At 34.0% G+C, this 15857-nt stretch overlaps 1 long non-coding RNA gene across 2 annotated transcripts; it reads right to left on the reverse strand.

The window, feature by feature from the left end:
* Positions 1 to 3077: 3077 nt before the first annotated feature.
* On the reverse strand, positions 3078 to 7840 carry LOC126814510 (uncharacterized). 2 transcript variants are annotated; one of them, XR_007677631.2, is made up of 9 exons: positions 7643 to 7840; positions 7141 to 7363; positions 6933 to 7019; positions 6505 to 6680; positions 6115 to 6384; positions 5714 to 5929; positions 5298 to 5345; positions 4804 to 4964; positions 3078 to 4540 (listed from the first exon to the last, which is right to left on the reverse strand). It is a non-coding gene; the product is annotated as an uncharacterized LOC126814510 (long non-coding RNA). The 2 variants fall into 2 exon arrangements; XR_007677633.2 differs by lacking the exon at positions 7141 to 7363 and having other exon boundaries at positions 7643 to 7838.
* Positions 7841 to 15857: the final 8017 nt, after the last annotated feature.

The raw sequence follows: 15857 nt of genomic DNA on the forward strand, positions 1-15857 counted from the left end.
GTAAAGATGTTTCCAGTGGCGTAGAGAGTTGGCGGATGCGGGTTTCTAGGACTTTGAGGGCATCTTCTCTTGGCACATTAGTAAATAGATCAACAACATCGTACGAGAGCATTTTCCCTGGGTTTCTTATCTCTTTGAGTTCGGCGCAAAATTCAGTGGAGTCCTTAATGAACGAATCTGCCGTTTTCCCTAGTGGTGAGAGTAATTTTGAAAGATACTTGGCTGTTTTGTAATAAACTATAGAGTCTATAGAGCATATCAGGAGTCTGGCTTTAATTGGATCTTTGTGGATCTTTATTGATGCTCTAGCGTATGGTGAACGGGGGTGGTCTGGTTTCAGTCTGTTATGGATGTTGTCAGTGATCTTCTCATCTTCACAGAGTGATTTCAAAAGCTTAGCATAATCTTTAACATGGTTGTTGGTAGGGTCTTTTCTAAGGCGTCGGTAGGTTGAGGTATCATTGAGTAGGTCTTCCACAATGGTGTGGTATTCATCTGTATTCATCACTACCGTTGCCCTACCCTTGTCAGCTGCTACAATGGTTATCTTCGGATCACTGTGAAGGTCTTTTATAGCCCTTTTCTATTGCAGGGTTATGTTGCTTGCTTGTAAACTACATTTTAATGATGCGATCATACGCTCTTGGAATGTAAATTCCTGGGTCCCTGTTTAGTTTTGGTTCATGCCTGCGTATATTAATAGCTTCGGTTTCGTTTTTGACGTTTTTCCAGTTCACTCGGTGGCGCGGGTTTTCAAATAAGGTGTTCGGCAATGGCAGATTGGTTGGTTGGTGTTTTCGCCACGTATTCTTTAATTCTGATGTCTAGGGGCCTTCTCAATTCTCCAATGTATGATTCCCCACAGCTGCAAATAATCTGGTAAACACACCCTTTTGGGGAGGTAGATTTGGTGGGGGTTATTTTTCCATTTGCTTTTATTAATTCTTTGGTTGTCTTGCCTTCGAGGTATGTGGTTTCTATCTGTGCTTCTTGTTTTAATAATTTTCTAAAAGCCAAACCACAACAAAAATCACATACACGAGTTATCTCTCATGAACCTCCGATTTGCGCCCAAAGCAGTGAGGCTTCCTAAACTCAACTAAATTGTTATTTTGTGTTTCTACAGTCAACATTTTTGGAGTTACTCATGGGTGTTGTTTTGGAGTTTTTTGGTAATTCGACGCGCCCTACGTTTTCATAATCATGATGCATATATTTGAAATGAATTCCGGTAGTCTTTCAAATAAATACACCTACAGCGCCCTCATCTGGCCTGTGGAGGGATCAAAATAGTTATTCGTTATATTATAATGTATTATGCATTTAAAATAAATTAGTTTTGTGGGAGGAATCGGGGGTTTTCGAAGTGAATTCCGGTGATTATATGTGAATCCCGGTGATTGTAAATGAATTCCGGTGAACTTCGGTGAATTCCAGTGATTAGTCGGAGTTGAGTTGACTCCTGGCGTGTGATTACCGTTTGGCGCATGCGCAGTTGTATGAGTCATCTCACACCGTTACAGACGCGGTGTGCATCGACTCCAAGTGATAGGATTTCCCCTAAGATTTTCTTACGAACAAATCAATTTCTAGACTAGGGGAGGGTGTCGGTAGAGTGGTTCAGAGACTCAAATTTTTGTCCTTATAAAAACTGACCCACTTATCTGACTAATTGCATCATCGAGGACATTTTCTGAAGTGAGCAATGTTTAATCCCGCGCACGTGATTTTGGAGGTCGCAGCAAATATACGTCACAAATAGCTTTCCACGTGGTATTATACAAACATGTATTGGTTTATAAAGCCAAGTAAAAATACACTCATTACGCGCTTCGACTTTCGTGTTTATTAATAGCGAACGTGAGCAAAAATTTCGATTACAACTTTTTGATTTAATTTTTGATTTTGGGGCTTTTCGCGATTTCGGTACAGAACTAGCTGTAATAGCTTCGTTTCATTTCTAACTTTTAAAACCATGAGCGTGGCAAGTTAAACTCATTTTGGGATTTACTTTTATTTAGTGGTTACAACCTTCGTTTGCGTGGCGCTCTATTTACTTTTGGAAATAAATATTTGCTAGCTCTAAATACGCAGAACTATTTGAGACCGGAAAATAACCGAAACAAACTTTTTATTGGTAGTCTTTATTTTCCAGACACATTTCGGTAACATGGTGTAAATTACTTTCATAATCATAGTACCGGTATCTTATTTAATTATTCTGTAGCCATAAGCTTTGATCGACGGACTTAGTTTTTTTTCTAGATTTGAGACAGAACCCTGCAAGATGACGTCCACCGATGATTTGCTATCCAGCATTGGATTGGACAATAACCCTATGATTTGAGCACTGTAACCAAACTACCTATGGCAAAAATTACAAATAGGCTTATACTAGGCATTGTTAATAAATTCCCGACAACTACGGAGCATCGGTCTATCATAAATGCTTTAAACAATTCATGTCAAACGTCGATCTTTTCATATCCAGCTAAACGTGTATTTCAATTTCCACTGTAGCATTATAAACAGTTAATATTAAGATATTTGAAGACGTGGGTATATTGTTAAAACAACTAAGCATTTGCGCATGCGTACACATGTCAAATTCAATCGTCTCATAGAGTGTATTCTGTTACTTCGCAGCATGGAAATAAACGATGTTTTCCAACTGCGATAATGAAATTTTGTTTCAGGGGCGTCCGTAAATTTGTCAGACTTCCATTGTTGATGAATGAAGTCTTATCATATAATGTTAAAATAATCCCGAAATAGTGTCTGTTTGTTGTAAAAGAAATTGAGCATGAACCACTCTAGTGTCAGGTTTCTGTTTGTTTATTTTGATAAGATGTGGAAATGCAAATTGACGATCTTTATTATTATTCAGTATATTCCCGTCCACAATGCGAACATTCTCCCTTGTATTTGGGCTGTCTGCATGCATGTTTAAATGTATGGGATGGTGTAATAAAATCTATATTTATGTTAAAGAAATCGGTGTTTTAGATATGGTTTGCATGAGAAAGGATTTAAATTGTATTTGAGTAATAAAACACATGCTATATTGTGAAGTTGTAAACATTTTAATAGGAAGTACAAAATTAAAATAAAAATGATACAGAGAAATCCCAATCTGAAAAGCCAAATATTCAGTCTGCAAAATAGTTGATTATTAAAACATAGTTAAAACATCAAAAAGTGATTTATAAATTTTTAACAAAAAAATGATTGATAAATTTTTAACAAAAAGGTGATTTATGCATTTTTAACAGAAAAGTGATTTATACATTTTTAACAAAAAAGATATTACACCACTGGAAATTAAGTGATCCCTTTCGTTACTTATTTGTGACTCAATATCAATGAGTCAAACGCCAAGCTACATCCTGGTTTGATCCAGTATGGATAATTTTATAGACAGATTTTAAACATGCATTATGCAAAAGCTAAATCTGCCTGTTGTGGGTCTTTCTTTAGCCCACAATTATAAATTCAGACAAAATCCAGGCCATAATCAACTCTTTATTGCATCAGATTTCTTTGTTATTAAACAAATTAGAACGGTTTAGCCATATTTTGATTCAATTTGAAAATGGAGAAGCGAGACTTAACTTCAACAACCAGGACGGTGGTTGCAATTATTGCACCTTCAAAGGCTAATATCTCTTTGCTCGAAATAGAGTAATTTGAATGAAATGTTCAAATTATTCATTTTACATTATCTTTTTTTGAGCTATTATGGCAAGAATGGTCAGCTCTTTATCTAAACCTTACATAATGTATCTTTAATTACATAAAACACCCTATACGAAAGCATACAGTACATAAATAGTGGATGATATTTAAGAAAGTATGTAACAAAATATAAACAAAAGGTTATGAATACATTATAATCGCTTAGACTAAATATGAAAAATAAATCTTTGCAAATGATTTTTGGGGTTTATTAATATTATTAACAAGCATTTATATAGTGGCATTTCCACAAAAGTGTCCAATGACACTTTATAAAAAACATAACAGATTATTAAAAAAAATTGACAAAACAGATAGATATAAGATTAAAACATACAATGTGAATAAAGTTGAGTAAAGTTTTGGGACCCTAGTATAGATCATACCTAAGGCCTTTCAGTGATTGTCCTCATTGAACCATGTAATACATCAGCACAATAAACAAATAAATTTTTACAAGCAAAGAACAAATACAATAAAAAAAGTTATGTAAGAAAAAAAATATTGACCAATAATAAAAATACAAACTATTAACATTATATACATTCATCTATTAACATTGCTATTCACTCCCACTTGTCATGCCATTCTGGCTCCTGCATTCTTCGACAGTGGTAGCTGCAGTAACCAGTGAAACCCATTTCATTAACAAAGCTTATATAATCCCCATATTTACCCCTCTCACCCCAGTATCCTGGACGCTCTTCTTTATATAGCATTTCACAAAACCCACATTTCTTTAGTTTAAATGGCACATAAAATTCTTTATTTTGGTAACCTTTCTGATAACTAATTGGTTTAATACCTGGAAAAAGGTTAAATTTTTAATTTTTTAATGAATATACATAAGTGATGTCATACAAGAGATATGGTTTATTTGGAATTATAATTTATTAACACATGAATATAGATAAAGGGATGTCAGATTTCTTGCCATACAAGAGTTAGGATTTTTTAAATTCTAACGAACCATAATTTATTACTATAAACATAGGGTGAAGTCTGATTTCTAGCCATAAACAAACGATTTTTTTCACATATTAATAACATATTTTCATATTAACTTACTGCGTAGCCAGGCGAAATGACAGGTAGATTTAAAAGATTGTCTGTTAATCACTTCTGCAAATCTTCTGTTGAATAATAACAATCTTAGATATGCTTCGTCACCACAAGTTAAAACAACATTGGAAAATTTCACACAATACTCCATCTGGTAATTATGATATCTAAAATACAGAAAGCAAAATGACAAACATGCTTAAATATAAAAGATTTACTATAATAGTAATATTAAACGGAAAACAGTAAATCCCAATCTTAATCATGAACTAAAAACATATAAGCCAAAATTAAATCAGTTGAATAATTGATTATTAAAACATAGTTTAATAACCACTGGAAATTAAGTAATCCTCAGTCTTGCACCACATTGGAAAATCCTGATGAACTTTCTCTGCCAATGCAAGGACCAAACACAGGACATCCAGGTTAGTGATTCAACATCTTACTGAGACACCGTGGTTCCTCATAAAAATGAACCATACTTTATGTGTACTTACATTCAGAGAAGATTGGTTTCCTTCTTTGTTACTTGATTTCTCCTTTGGCTATAATCAAGTTAAATTAATTATAGATTAAAATCATACATTTCCAAGCATAACTACTGGCACTTAATTATTGAAAAATTTAGCCCAAAAACTACTAACCATTGAAATCACAAATTACATTATAACCTCACAATTTGGGCAGTAAAACGATACTTGCTCGTAATTTTAGGAGAATCCAACACATGACGGATGAAACCATTTCAAGCATCTTTCACGTTGCCAAAAGAGTTCTCCATTATCTTTTTTTTATATATATATATATATATATATCATATATAGCCTATATTTACCTTTGTTATGTCGGAGACATACTACTACTATATTAAAGAAGGTAAAGCATCACTTCCATATAGTATATCATCACTTACTTATAATCTGTTTAATGGCTTTTGCCACAGACTGAACAGCAAACCACCCATATTCCGTGAAGAACTGTTCACAAGATGACATTAAAGAATTATCCAACATTAGTTGTTTGTTCTGTGTATATTCTGGCTGAACTTCGATGTCCTCCTCATCCGCCTTGTAATTTCCTTTCATCACAGATTCGGCTGTAGCACTGTCCAAGAGTCGATGCAATAATTCTGTGGAAAATAATGAAATGTAAAAACTAGTAATATTTGTAAATCTTATAATTATATCATATATATACTATTAAACTATTTCAACAGCCAACACTGATATCAATTATACAGCGAATTGCCAATAATGAGCTAACAAACTGAAATGTACCATAAACGATCAGCTATGACTCAAATTATGTACCTACCCTGAATTTTAATACCATTCCCATTTTCTTTCTGGACATTTATACCACTTGTAGTAGGTCTCTGATTATCTAAAACATTCCATGCTTCTTTCTCAATATTATTATTTCCACTCTTAGAAGGTGTCTGAATATCTAAAAAAGTTTATTAAAGGTACTTCATTTGATCTATATGGTTTCAACTGGCCATAGGGCACTTTATACTTTAATTTAGTAACTGGGTTTGTGATGGTCTCCAATTCCATACGTTGTGCAGAGTCGATGGAAATTATTCTGGAAAAGAAATTAAAAGCATTACTTGCAGATTTCCATTGCTAAGTGGTGTATAATTTATGAAGAGTGATATAATAATTTGGTAGTTATATTTTTGAAAGGATGATTATGTCATTTTACCTGTAGGGGCCTTTTCATTTCGCATCCATCTCCTCTCCTTTTCTGCCTATATTTTTGGTTTCTTTTCTTAAAACAATATCCCTTTCAGAAAGCTGAAAGACCTTTACATTGTTCCCCTTTCTCTTTTCAAATTTAGCTTTCTGCTTGTTATGAGCCACACTGATATTATTTAGTACCTAGAAAAGAAAATAACATTTACACGTCAGAACTTTGTCCACTTACATAATTCTTCAAGGTATTGTACCCATTTAACATTGTCTAGCTGACCATTCAGTCTGTACACAATAAACAAACATTCCAGATGTTAGTTAGCACTTGTCCAGTTGACCATTTCTGTCATAAAAATGTTATATGACCATCACCATATGTATGAATCAAGACTGTTGTAGAAATACTAAGTTAATATAACAATAGTCAATAATCCTTACCTGTTCATGTATAACATTTTGGTTTCCCTCTCTGCTGGCCACTATATCATCAATGTCTATTTCAGGTATATCAGTGTTATCTATTATCTATAAAGGAAACATATAATATTATTGGTTTAATGTATGAAGTAAAATTAGTGTACTTTTGTTCACTGGCTACTTCTTTTACATACATAATATAATATACACCTATGGATGACTTACGTACCTGTTGAGGAGTTCTTGGGTGTCGTCCGAACATGAGGAAAAATGATGTAAATTTGGTTGATACCTGTTTCTGAATTCTCATCGAAAATGCCACCTCATCTTAAATTTCCCCAATCTTGTCTTTAATGTCTTGTTGGTTCGTTCATCTAAACCATTTGTTTGTGGGTGGTGGCACTGGTTATCGAATGTTTAATGCTAAATTCTTTAAACAACTCTGCATTGACCTTTGAAATACGGTCAAACAACATATTACAAGGGTGGCTTGTGGGTATAAGGACTGCCATCATACCTATAGCTTGTGTAAATATCAATTAATTCGCAAATTGACTATTAAATATGACGGAAAATATTTCAAACAATAATACTTTTTTATATACTTGTGCTGCTTAACATTGGATGAATATAACAAGTAATATTTTAATAACATATTGGCCAGCAGACAATACGTCTTTTCTAATAAGATTGTTATCAAAAATTGTGTACATGTACAGAAAGTCACTTACTTGCGAAACAAATTCACGACCTTGGTCAGACAACAGTCTTTCTGGTGCAGCCCATCTGAAAACAAAATTACTACAGGACAGACATATTAACTCATAATAAATTATGATGACACTATTAAGTGTTTTTTGTCTGACGTTGTATGAAATGGCTGATTTACAATTAAAATATGCCTCCCAATAAATTTATATGAATTAGCATATCTAAAATTCTATAAATATACCTGCATATAAATTTCTTGATGGCATTGCAAATCCCACTCGCTTCCTTAGACTTCAAACGGAAGAAGTCAACAAATTTTGTAAAGTAATCTGTCATAGTTAGGACATATTTATTGCCTTGTGAAGTAATTGGTAGTGGTCCTGAAAGTACAAATGATATTTAGATTTTTCAGAACAATATTTTAACAATATTTTTAGAAAAGCACAACAGCGACAAATATATAAGATACATGACCCACTAATATCTACCATATTGGTGAAATTAGACAATCTGACCATTTTTACTTTTTCAACATCATTGGACGACCTTTATTTAAGTTACCGGTAGTCTGAAACAAAATCACTGTCAAAATACACACCAATAAGATCCATGCCAACGTTACTAATTCCAGTGGGTCTTTCACTTTGATACTCTGTAAAAATGGAGCTTGAGTATTCATTTCGTTGACAGCTGCCACAGGCTTTAATCTGAAATTGGGACAACAAACTCAATATAAAATTTATACCCAGTTTTGTTTTTAATTAATACTTAATTTTGTATTAAAAATATTGCATACACCAGTTGGGACATTATAAAACCAAGGATGTTGTTTTCCATAACATTTATCCCGATAAAACAATCATAAACATAAACAGCTGGCTATCAAGACATGTATATATAGAACTATTGATAGTTGATACCCACAAAATCATTTATGTCTTTGGTCATTCCAGGCCAATAAAATCCAGAAGAAAGTTTAGCAAGAGTTGCATTTCTGCCACTATGGCCACCCATTGGTTGGTCATGGTACTGTTTAATAAAAATGACAATTCTTGTGCTGTCAGTGACGACTTCCTGTTTACATTTCCCACCCACATAGTAAACACGACCATCTGAAAAATTAAAAAAAGATAACACACAAATATAACATGTGTCATATTATTCATATATAAAGCCCGATGATGTTCCGATGCTTTAAAACATACAGTGATTTATTGCTACAGGACTGGTAAAAAAAAATCCATCTTGTTGCTGCAAAAAAGAAAGAACTGAGCACTGTAACCAATATCATTGGTAATTGTAGTTACCATGTAGGTCTCTGACAAATAGGTCAATCTGTTTGGATGGATTTTTCATTGAAATTAAAATTTTTCGCTGTTGCATATTTAGTTTTTCAAATATTAAATTAGTGTTCATGTAAGCAAAATATATTAACTAGGTTTTGGAATATTTACTCAAATTGAATTAAAACCGGTTGACGAAACCATCAGCAACAGAACATATCATTGTTACTTTCGTCAGAAGGCATACCTTAAGCTAATTGAAAATAGCCAAATGTGCAGTCGACCTACCTTGAATCACATGTGTTTTTGAATGATTTCTCACGTGGTTTTTTTTTTGTTCAAGCTTTGTAGTTCCAGGTTTGTGGCGCTAAGTACAATTCTATTCTTTCTATCTTTTCACGGAACTGCTGAAGTCGAATCTCTCTTCCACTTGTAATATCTGCCATGGTGATGATCAATCAATTTACTTCTACTTGTTTACTACGAATGCGACAGTCAATAGATAATGAGCGAATATGTGTGAATTAGCTTTATTTAACGTCCGTTCCGCCGAGGTGATATCGCAGATAATTACATGCTATATATACGTAATGAAATATTTGCAATGTGATTAGTGGAAAAGGGAATAGATAACAGGACGAGGCATGAGATAACAGGTGCAAAGAGTAAAGAAGTGCCAGTAGACATTGACAAACAGACGAATTTGTGACAAAACAGACATGAATATGGACGAACATTTAGACCAGCATAAACATTTACAGACATGCACGCAATACGGACATTTGACAAAACATACATGAATTTGGACGAACATTTAGACATAGTATGTACATACATATATATATATATATATTTGGGTCGTTTTCGTCGGTCTGGTCAATGTGTCCGGTTGAATGGCAGGGCGGTGCAACTCTTCCTTGGGGCTTGTTGGTGAGTGTATGGCCTGGTCCATTCTTCCTTCCATTTGATTTTGTTGTCCGGTATGGTGGTTGTTGTCGTCTTTTTTTGTTATTCGTTCCTTTTGTTTATTGGTTCTCTGAAGGAAGAATCCTGTACCTGAAAAGAAAGAGATTATCTTGTTTTATAATGGTTATGTTTCGTTTAGTAAGGCTTTGGCGAGGGGAGGGGGGTAGAAACTAATAATAAACTAATTAGGTTGAAAAAAAAATTAAGGTGAAGTAAAGTAAAAATAAAGATTAAAATAGGGCAAAATAAAAAAAGGTAAAGTAATAAATTCAACATGGCATTCTTAATCGTGTATTCACACGGCTGATCGTGTACATGTATATAAAAATAGTTAAAAGAAGTTCTTTATTTCAATTTCTTTTGTAAGTACAATACAAAATTACATGGATGTACAATCAATCGTTATTTAAGTATATATTTGATATAATATAATAATATAATAATATGGGGTGCAAGGTGGTTTGCGTTACCCTCTTAGGGGGACATTATTGCGCACCACCCTGCTTGGGTTAATTTAATTGGTTTGTGCAGGGCGGAACGCTTCCCTTGTGGGGACCTTTTGCGTCCCTCCCTGCTCTGTATTTTTTAATTGATTAGTTTGGTTGCCAGACGGGTTACGCTTCTCCCCAGTAGACATTGTTGCGTACTACCTGACTTACGGTTATCATTATATTTGTTTTGTTAAAGTTTGATTAGTAGTGTAGGGCGGTGGCGTTACCTTCTAGGGGACCTTTTTTGCGCTACGCCCTACTGAGTGTATTTTAAATGATTAGTTTTATCATTATATGTGTTTGGTCACACCTATTTCCTCAATGAAATCCCAGACAAGCTGAGATGTCCAGTATCTATGGCCGGCGGGGGAGATAGGAGAGAATTGAGACAGTGTTCTTCCCCTTTCTATCAATTTGTTTAATCATTGATTGGCGTTCTTTCTTTAGTTGATTGCAGTCGATTAATAGATATGAAGTGGTTGCAATATGACCACACGGGCATTTGATAGGTGTATAGGCGTAGTCTTTGATAGAAGGATGATTAATGTAAATGAAATGAAATGAAATGGGGTTTAACGTCCTACTGTTTTGCTCCGAACTGGGCTAATGAAGACGGGCATACGCCATACAATGTGCTATGAGGGAAATTTTGCCCGGACAGCGACACTACGGCCTACTCTTATATCGAATCCCAACTGTCAAGGGATCTTTTACGTGCACGCCAATGTGTACACGGGACCTCGGTTTTTCGTCTCATCCGAACGACTAGACAGCTGTCCTTGTCATCACTGACAAGAGGGAACCACGCCGGAAAATCTGGATGAACTTTCTCGGCCAATGCAGGGATCGAACGATGATTAATGTAAACCTCGTCTACAAGATTGCTATCTATTTGATAGTGATGGGTGTATTCTTGTTTTAGACGGGATTTTCATGCATTTTTAATCTTCTCTTTTGCTATGCTTGCGAATTCATGACTGCTATATTCTAAATTGTCTATTTCATTTTGTGACAATCCCTCCTTCGCCAGCTTGTCGGCTTTCTCGTTGCCGAAGATATTGACATGAGAAGGGATCCATGCAAGGATCACCCCCCTCCAACTGTTTTTAATTTTTTGAATGTGGTCCCTGACTTGGTGGATTGTTTTTGAGGAGTTTGATTCTATAGATTTGATGATACTCAGGGAGTCAGACAGGATTACGGCTTTTTGGTGTGTTTGCGTAGCTAGCCATTCCAGTGTAGATTTGATGGCCATCAGTTCTGTGGTGTACACAGAACAGTGTTCTGGTAGCCTTTTCCTGATGTCCAGCTTTACTTGGGGTATGTATATGCCGTATCCTGTTGCTCCCTTTGTAGAATCTTTTAGACGAAAGACCGAAGAAATTTATCGTTTAAGTTCGTTGCAACAACCTCTGTGGGAGATTTTAATTTTTTAAATTACACGTCTCTTTGTACTAATTTAAAAAAACAGATCTCCACACATTCAGCATGTGCCAGTATTTAATAATTATTTTTTAAAAATGGAATTCTTTTTAACCTAATCACCTAAAAAATAAACATTACACGCGTAGGAATACGCACTATGATCAATGCCGAGTGCCATTTTCGCCAATCAAAATAAAGAAAACTTCTAGCCCCGATCCTTCAATCATGGCGTATATAGTCAACAAGGACACATTTTCCTGGCATTCTGACCAGAAAAATGAAGTGTCTTATTCATCAGAATGCAACACAGCCCTGCAAGTTACTGGTTTTTAACGACAAAACCTGGAGGCATTGTGTGGAATATTCAAAACAGTGGCAGACTTTGGATGGAGAAGAAAAAAATAAAAAACATTGCAATCACGTATCGAGATGTGTTCGAACTCGAAGGTATGTTTGTATGTTATTATTTTCTTAGTCTTAGTATTTAAATTTTTTCTAGGCTGTGAGTGTTCACGTTGGTTGTTGTTAAGAAATATATAAAGTACTTGTTCACAATACATGGTATCACGCAAACCAGTGGTGGGCAAACGTTCAAGTTTTAAAACAAAACCGAAGCTTAAACTGGTGAAGGGCAAAACATTTTTATGAAACATAACTAACAAATTACATTAGTCATTAATTACAATGTCAAGGGTTATGAAATATCATTTTCAATAAAGTAATATTAGAAATATTTAAAATTACATTCTTATTAGAATCATTTAGTCAGGTTCCATGGAACTTTGTCAAATTTATATTCCGTTGGTGATTGGTCTAAAACAAAACCTGACGTCTTGTGGGAGCATAGTTTGGAATAGCCTTTCCAGAAAAATCAAAGGCAATTAGTCTAACCCGTGAAAAGATCTGCAAAGATTATTGATCCTACAGGCGGAAATGCTATTTAAATAAGCAATTTTAGATTTTGATTTCATTTAGAGATTGCATTGCTCCAAAAAAATTTAGATGTAGGGATCTAGTGGGCCGGTTAATTGGGCTTCGTAGTTTTAGGCGATATATTTTAGTATAAATATCATGCAAGAATTATAGTTTAGAAATTAATATTCACCCAGGAAGTCTGAGCTAAGTTACTATATTACTGGTAATATATTGTTAATTGAGCAAAGATAATTTAATCTATCACATAATTGTATTAATTGTAGATGTTCGTGTAAAGTTGCTGCTCTTTCCTGTACAGATCTATGTGGACTTGTCAAAATTCCACACCTACACCCACAGAGATGGCTATGGATGATAATGATGATGATCATGATGATGAAGAAGAATGTTGAATGTAAAAACTATATATTGTTACAAAGATAATAATCAATACATTCTCAATAAAAAAAAATATATATATATTTTCATTATTACATCAACAAATATCTGTTTTAAAAGTATTATTATTTTTTCCTTTTCTTTAAAATGATTTTCTATCCCCAATTCTTTGTACACCTTTAACCTGGCATTACTAAAATTAAAGCAATATATGGGAGCATGGATTTTATCTTCAGTTGAATGCTACATTCTCACATAGTTTATAACTCTTACATCAGGGATTTTTTTTTGTGTCTGTCCCTTATGATCGACTGAAGTTTAGTGATTTTTTTTTCTCTTGATTTCTGATAATTTTAAAATCAAGTTATTCCATCAGATTATAATTTTGTTTTATTTTATAGTAAAACTAATGTTTTAAATCGGTATCATTAGTCGAGTTTAAATTTTGAACAGTTTTACAATTCAAGTAATCTTTGTTAATATTGAACCTATCATTGAACTCGCTATAACATATATTAACCATAACAAATTCATTATGCATATTTTGTACACTTTAGTCCATGAATGATTTAGTATAATTATAAAATCAAAATCAACATGATTTATTAAATTTTAAAATGACTTTGTATATATGTTTTTAAATACCTATTGTATGCTGATTCAAGCCTATAAATTCATATCTTATCAACAGAGCTTGTACATACTTTTTTTTCCATATTCATTTTCATTAAAATCAGAACTTTTGTCAATTAAAGTCATTACAGTAATTTTAATGTTTAATTTTTGAACTACATGTATTAACAATCTTAACTATTTCTTTATATATCAGACATGTGCAGCATACATATTTATTTTAGTCTATTATGGTTCATTTTTTCTCAGTTGTTTGATGTTAATTATCAATGAATTAGTGTATGTGTAGTGTGTACATGTGTGTGAAATAAAATGAAATGGGGTTTAACGTACTACTGTTCTGCTCCTATACTGGGTACATGTGTGTGTGAGTGTATGTAATATATATATGTGTATATTTATGTATTTGATTTATTATTGTAATTTCATTATGTTTTGATTGTAATATTTATATCTGTTTGTATTTTTATTTTTTTTTTTTTGAGAGTCGGGTTGCCTGCTCTATAATCCAATTATCTTTAATAAATAAAGTTAAAAAAAATAATTTATTTTTAAAACTCCCATAGACCGTTCCTTTGAGCAAGACCAAGTAGTCTATATATATTTTTTAAAATAGGGGAATGGACAAACAAGGGACATTTTAGCCAGTTATTAGAACACAACCTGTATTATACCTATGCATTAATTTCAAAGAGTCATAATTTAGCAAACACAAATAACTGTCCACAAAACATCAGTTAATTGTTATTACATTGCCAAACCTTATTAGGGGTGCCTTTGGTATGGATGTGGTCGGGCTTTAGGAATTTCCGTTTTGTGGGTATATTGATATTAAAAGGTATTTACAACCTTATATGGAGGGTGGGGGATTAAGCAGTGTGTGGGGGTGCTGGGCCTTGCATTTGATTTATGCATAGTTATATTATATGGATGCTACAGTGTCAACTTTATTAGAGATGAGGAAGGGTGTGCTTAGGGGATCTATTCTAACCAGTTAATGTTAGGGTGAACTCCACAATGCAAAGTATGTATGTCTACACACGCAAAGACAAATACAGTAGGAAGAGAGCCTCTAATAAAATATAGCTTCACACACCTTGATTAATTTTGATATTTGGCAATTATCTATATTTATATTCGATTATATATAGGCCTATATCATTGCTATCAAACAACATTTCCAACCATTCTCAAATTATCTTAATACTCGGAGCTGTGGTGGGACGTTAAACACGATGCATGCAAAAATTAATTCCACAGTGTCGTGTACTTTCTTAAGAATAATAAATTGATTCATCACATTTACACAGACTACAAACAGCTAAGAATTTGTTGAGATCGGACAAGCCCGTCAGGTATTACCGACAGCGGCTTCACGGGGGTAAAGCTTGTCTGGCATCGGGGAAAACTGTCCGTCTGATGGGGTGAAGGGTCCGAAAACACGGCACATAATCGCCAAATGGTAAGCAGCTGTCAGTTGGACCCTCTACCCAATGAGTCATTGCTGACCTAAATCTTTCACATTTATTCACTTATTACATGTTAGCCGACACCGGTAAATACCAGTATTAATAGCGCGCACTTTCTTTTCATTAGAAATATTTTTTGGCTAAAAAAAATCGACCTAATTATATTATAGCAAAACAACGACAGTGATCGATTAAATTCTCCTTAAGGTCACGTGCATTTACTGTTATTCGCTATTTACTAGATTTTCATTGGCTGAAAGCTCGCCGTCTCACTACTTTTATTATTGCGAGGACAAAAAATGCTGTCGTTTAGATTATTTGTTTAAAACGTTTCTGGCACATAAATTGGAGTGTGGCAGTTTTGTTTACAACACATTAGGCTTATTTCTCGAGAAATAAATATTAAAACTTTCCACAGCGGTGAGTTGCAACGACTTTTGAAAACTAAGCTTGTTAGAACTTCCCAGTCCTCCGCCTATTTTGACCCATCTGTGAAAATCTTGAGATGGTTACTCCATTTTGCTAGTGTTCTAGCCTCTGTTGGGTTAATGTGTTTGTTTGTGACTTGACTTACGTAAGTGTTGGTGGTTGGATCACTTAATTGCCAAGGTGGGGTGTCGGGGAAGGTTTGAGACTCGCTAATTGTGCCTTTCA

Source organism: Patella vulgata, chromosome 3 (assembly GCF_932274485.2).
Source record: "Patella vulgata chromosome 3, xgPatVulg1.2, whole genome shotgun sequence".
Classification (NCBI taxonomy): Eukaryota; Metazoa; Mollusca; class Gastropoda; family Patellidae; genus Patella; species Patella vulgata.